The 5,244-nt window shown below is 34.9% G+C and overlaps 1 pseudogene; it reads right to left on the bottom strand.

Annotated features, from left to right (window-relative positions):
• Window positions 1-711: 711 nt before the first annotated feature.
• On the bottom strand, window positions 712-812 carry LOC149125662 (U6 spliceosomal RNA; annotated as a pseudogene).
• Window positions 813-5,244: the final 4,432 nt, after the last annotated feature.

The following is a 5,244-nucleotide window of genomic DNA, read 5'->3' as shown; positions in this document are numbered from 1 at the left end:
GATCTCACTCGCAGAGATCTTCCATTTAGGTCTTTTTTTTTTTTTTTTTCCAGGGTGTCTTGGCTGTCCATGCCTAAAATACTCTCATGGGCTCTTCAGCCAGATCCAAATGCCTTAAGGGCTGATTCTGAGGCCAGAGTGCTGTGTGGGACATCTGCCATTCTATGAGTCTGTTGTGTATCCCGCTTCCCATGATGGATCGTTCTCTCCCCTTTTGATTCTATCAGTTAGTATCAGCAGGCACTAGTCTTGTTTGTGTAATCCCTTTGACTCTTAGACCTATCAGTGTGATCAAGTGTGAACTGAAATTGATAACTTGGACTAGCGAGATGGCATTGGTACATGCCACCTTGATGGGATTGTATTGGAATCCCCTGGCACGTTTCTAACTCCACCATTTGGGGCAAGTCCAATTGAGCATGTCCCTAATAGTACATCTCCTCCCTCTCTTATTCCCACTGTTATATTTAACAGGGATCACTTTTCAGTTAAAATTTAAACACCTAATTTGTAAGGCTGAATAGGAGGTGGTGAATTCTTTCAATTTTTACTTGTCTTGGAAGGTCTTTATTCCACCTTCATTCATGAATGAGAACATTGCTAGATAATGTATTCTAAGTTGTAAGTTTTTTCATTTAATAATTTAGAAAATCTCTCTGTTCTTTCCTGTTTCTGTTGAGAAAACTCTGTCAATCTGATGGGCAGTCCTTTAAAAACATGGAATCCTTCACAAATTTGCCTGTCATCCTTGTGCAGGGGTCATGGTATTCTCTGTGTCATTCCAATTTTAGAATGCATGCTGCCAAAGTCATTCCTTTCAAAATATTACCCTGTTTTCTACATTTGCAGAACATATGTGATCTCATCTTTTTTCTTTCATCTAGAATTTTATCTCTTTACAGTAATATGTTCCCACCATTTAATATTGTTCCTTCCATATGTGTTTTCTCTAGGGAGATGGAAAATCCCCTTAATAAAGCTTAATTTTAACCTCGTAAGATTGAAATTTATATGAGGCATGTTTCTGTGTTGGAATATATCTTTGCATGTTAAAGCTTGTATCTCAATATGAGGTCAACAATATTTTAGAAATAAAAATGACTATGAAGTGTCCTTGCTTCTTTTGTCTGCATTTGTTAATTAGCAGGATTCACCCTAATGGCATATCTTTTAGTTTTCCAAGTGTGGTCAAACCATTTCTCACTTCTTTTTAAGTCCTCTGTCTTAATATATTTTTATAAAATACAGCCTGAAACAAAAATTTCATAAGTCTGAGATTTATTAAGAGGTCCTGCAGCTGATGTCTATAAAGAAAGGAAGACAGTTTATCTGTAGACTTTTACTTTTTTCTTGTTTATCTAAATGCCAACAATTGGCTAGGGACATTAATTTCAGCAAACGTCCAGGCTGTATCAACGAGACACTCCAGGACGCTTCTCTCAAAGTCCTATCCCATGCCTGCTAGTGTGAAACACTTTCCAAGTCCAGATTGGCAGAAGTGCAAGAAATTCTTCAGGTCTATTTGCATCTGGCCTAGATCCTCAAATACCAAAGCTCTTATTATTTTGGGACTAGGGGAAGTCAAATAAGACCTTGACTTTAATTCTGAAGATGTCAAAAGACAAGTGACAGTGTTATATGAGATAGCATGGCTTTCCCTGAGCAGATGGCTAAAGATAGGAGCTAAAGCATCAATTAGCTATGGAATAAAATGAATCAGGAGACATCATAGGTGGATTCATGCAGATCACACACATATTCCCTTGATATCTGACTTTGAGACACTGTATGAAAACTAAGAACCAAATGTCTTCACTTCTTTCCTTTTTTTAAAAAAGATTTATTTATTTATTTTATTTGAAAGAGTTACAGAAATAGAAAGAGAGAGAAATCTTTTATCTGCTGTTTCACTCTCCAAATGGCCACAATGGCCAGGGCTGGGATAGGCTGAACCCAGGAACCTGAAGCTTCATCTGGGTCTCAAATGTGGGTGAAGGGGCTCAAAGACTTGGACCATCCTCATCACTTTCCCATGTGCATTAACAGGGAACTGGACAGGAAGTGGAGCAGTCAAGTCTCAAAGTGGCTGTGATATGGGATAATGGCATTGCAGGTGGTTTATCCTACTACGCCACAATGCCTGACCCTATCGCTTCTTTGTTGATGCAGGTGGTACAAGCTCAATCTTTAAGGTACAGAGTGAATATACCAACATATTAAAATCATTTATAGTCACAAATTTATGTATATATATATATATATATATATATATCTTTCCAAAGTCCATTTTCTCAAGGTAGGAAGCCCTTCTATAGTCATTCATCCAAAAAATTACCTGTATTTTTGTCCTGTTTTGAACTTGAATGATAGTAACCGCAAAATTGGTATTGGTTTCAATAGTAAACACTAAAGACAGGTAGATATTAATTTCAAATTAAAGTACATATTACTCTCCTAGAAAGAATACAACAGCAAAGGAAATGCATCTCTGTGGTAGACTCTGCAGTAGAAAATATTTAAAATAGCAGAGCACTGACTGAAACACTTATTGCTAGTTTCCCTAGGGAATTCTTCTAAAATTACAGGAAAACACAGCACATATGCCAAAAGAAATTATACTAATAGCTTGTGTTTATAATAAGAATCATATTAAGGAAATGAAAAGCAGTTTTGGCAATCAACTAACTTTTGGGATTCTGTTGGATATGTAATATTTAAGAATATCATCAATAATTTCTGGTTTATGCATTGGTTTAGTAGTTCTGTTTGACCTCAAAATTCACTAGAATTGAGAAATATTACATTCATTGTTTCACTTTTCATCACATTCTTTCTTGAAACCAACTAATTAAACCCAAATGGAGATGATTCCACAGTTGCATGAAAAATTCTATTGCAGTGATCACCAGCGTCTTTCAAGATACACAACCAATGATCTGATAGCTCTGAAAATATTAGACACAGGCGATGGAATTGATCTTTTTTCCTTCATAAATATTTTCTTCACTTGAATTCTGGACACAACACACTCGACAACAATGTTTCACTTTAAGAGCCACTTGTCCTCACTATCATTGACAGTTTCTGCTCCTCTTACATCCTTCTCAGTGTTTCAGAGATGTCATCTCTTCTAATCGCTATCTACCTGCAAATACCAAGGAAAACACATCTAGGTCTATCTATAAAATATTACTCATATTCTGATTATTTTGAAAAGTTTGTGTCTGGTCTTGAACATTATCTTTAACTGGGTGCCTATAAACCCGATTTCCTTCTACGTCTCCATTCCACACCTAAAAGGGATCTCACTATCAATGATCAGAACAGAATCCTTTTTCTTCTGTGTGTACTCTTGCTCCCTCAGGTTTTCAAAATAAATTAAATAATTTCAAGAGGAAGTTGAGTCAAAAAATCCCAAGTTATCTTTGACTTTTATTTTTCTTCCAAATTCTATATTGAATCAACAAACAAAACCTAATGCATTAAGCATCAAAAATGTATCCCACTATTTCTTTATATAACCATTATGTGGGCCTTGGCACCAACCTATATTCCTTGGACTGCTGACTGCATTGAGTTCCTAATTTCATTCTGTTAAAGTACATTGTCTACACAGCATGTCAAACGTACTGCTTCCCTCATTTTCTTATCCAACTCAGGCATGATCACTATGGGGAAGAAAGATGATTTTTGTCATATACATCTTTCTAGGGAATTTGGCAAATTGGTGCTGGCATTGTGGTACAGCAGTTAAGCCCCATTGCAAAGCTAGCATTCTATATCAAAACACCAGTTCAATCCCAGCTGCTCCACTTACAATCAAACTCCCTGTAAATGCACTTGGAAAGACAGCAAAAGATGGCCCAAGTGCTTGGACACCAGCCACCAACATGGCCCAGCCCTGATCATCCCAGCTATTTGGTGCATGAGTCAGCAGGTAGATCTCTTTCTCTTTCTCTCTCTCTCTTTCTCTCTCTCTCTCTGCTTTTTAAAGAAATTAAATTTAAAAAAAGAATTGCATGCAACATTTTAAAAAAGATTTTGACAAATAAGCTATACGGAATTTTTTTTTTATATTGCTTCTCTGCCCTAAGGTTCTAAGTTACCTTTCTTTTCTGAAACCTTAATTAATATGAAGTAATTTTAATTGACTACATTTGGCACTTAAAAAGTATCACATGACTACAGGATCAACTATAAAACAGCTTCTAAATAGAGATTTTTAAAAGATGTCCAAGTGTTTTCTTACTGAACATTTTAAGCACATAATTAAACACATTTTAAACCTAGTGTTTTGATCACACTTTATTCACACTCCCTGTAAGTTCCAGAAAATTTGCATTTTAGTAAAATATGTGTAAATCAATTCAAATCAATGCAGTAGAGAGATATATTTAAAGAAGTTGTACAGTGAATCTTTTCTAAGAATATACTTTATTAAATGAATCATCACTCATTAAAAAATCTCATTTTTAATTCTAGAATTTTATGTATTAGACGTAGATATTACAGGGTTCCCTAGACCTCAAAATTCTCTAGTCTAAAAAAAGTTTTATTTTGATTCTTCTATGAGAAGTAAAAACACTTTTAATAGTTTGATTGGATTATAATCTTAATTTGGATTCATAATTGACACATTTCTGTTGCTGAAGCCTCTTAAGGACTATTTCTATTGACTGCATATGAGCCTCTCTCCAATCATCATTATCTGACATAATTAAATTCAAATAATGAGTTCCTTTTTGCCTTTCTTTATTACTACATTGTATTATAAATAAGTATATGCAAATGTAAGAAAGATCACTTTTTATCTATAATCCATTGGTTTCCAACCTTTGTAATTTTTATATTTTATACCGAACTTTTATTTATACATATGTGTTCATGTTTTTGTGTATTTGCACATTAATGAGAGGGTTGTCTTGCATACTTTAGGATATTTGATATCCCCGGTTTCTACTCATATATTACCTCACGGCATGACAATCAAAAAATATATCCAGATCTTGCTCTAGAAAATATATTCAGACCTTGTTTCTGGGAAACAACACTGAACTTAGTCAAGAACTACAAATCTCTTCCACTGTTCCAGCTCCCAGATACAATGCCCTTTATCCATGTATTCCCAGTCTGTCTGACTATCTATCATCTATCTATTATCTATATAATCTTTCTATTGGCTTATTAGTCACAGCACCATAACTCCAACTACTCCTACAAGTGTGGAATATTTATTCTTCAAAA

Source organism: Oryctolagus cuniculus, chromosome 7, assembly GCF_051225735.1.
Source record: "Oryctolagus cuniculus isolate XC-2025 breed Fujian yellow rabbit chromosome 7, ASM5122573v1, whole genome shotgun sequence".
Lineage (NCBI taxonomy): Eukaryota > Metazoa > Chordata > Mammalia > Lagomorpha > Leporidae > Oryctolagus > Oryctolagus cuniculus.
Note: the sequence above shows the minus strand (reverse complement) of the source record. Positions and strands in the feature narration are given on the sequence as shown.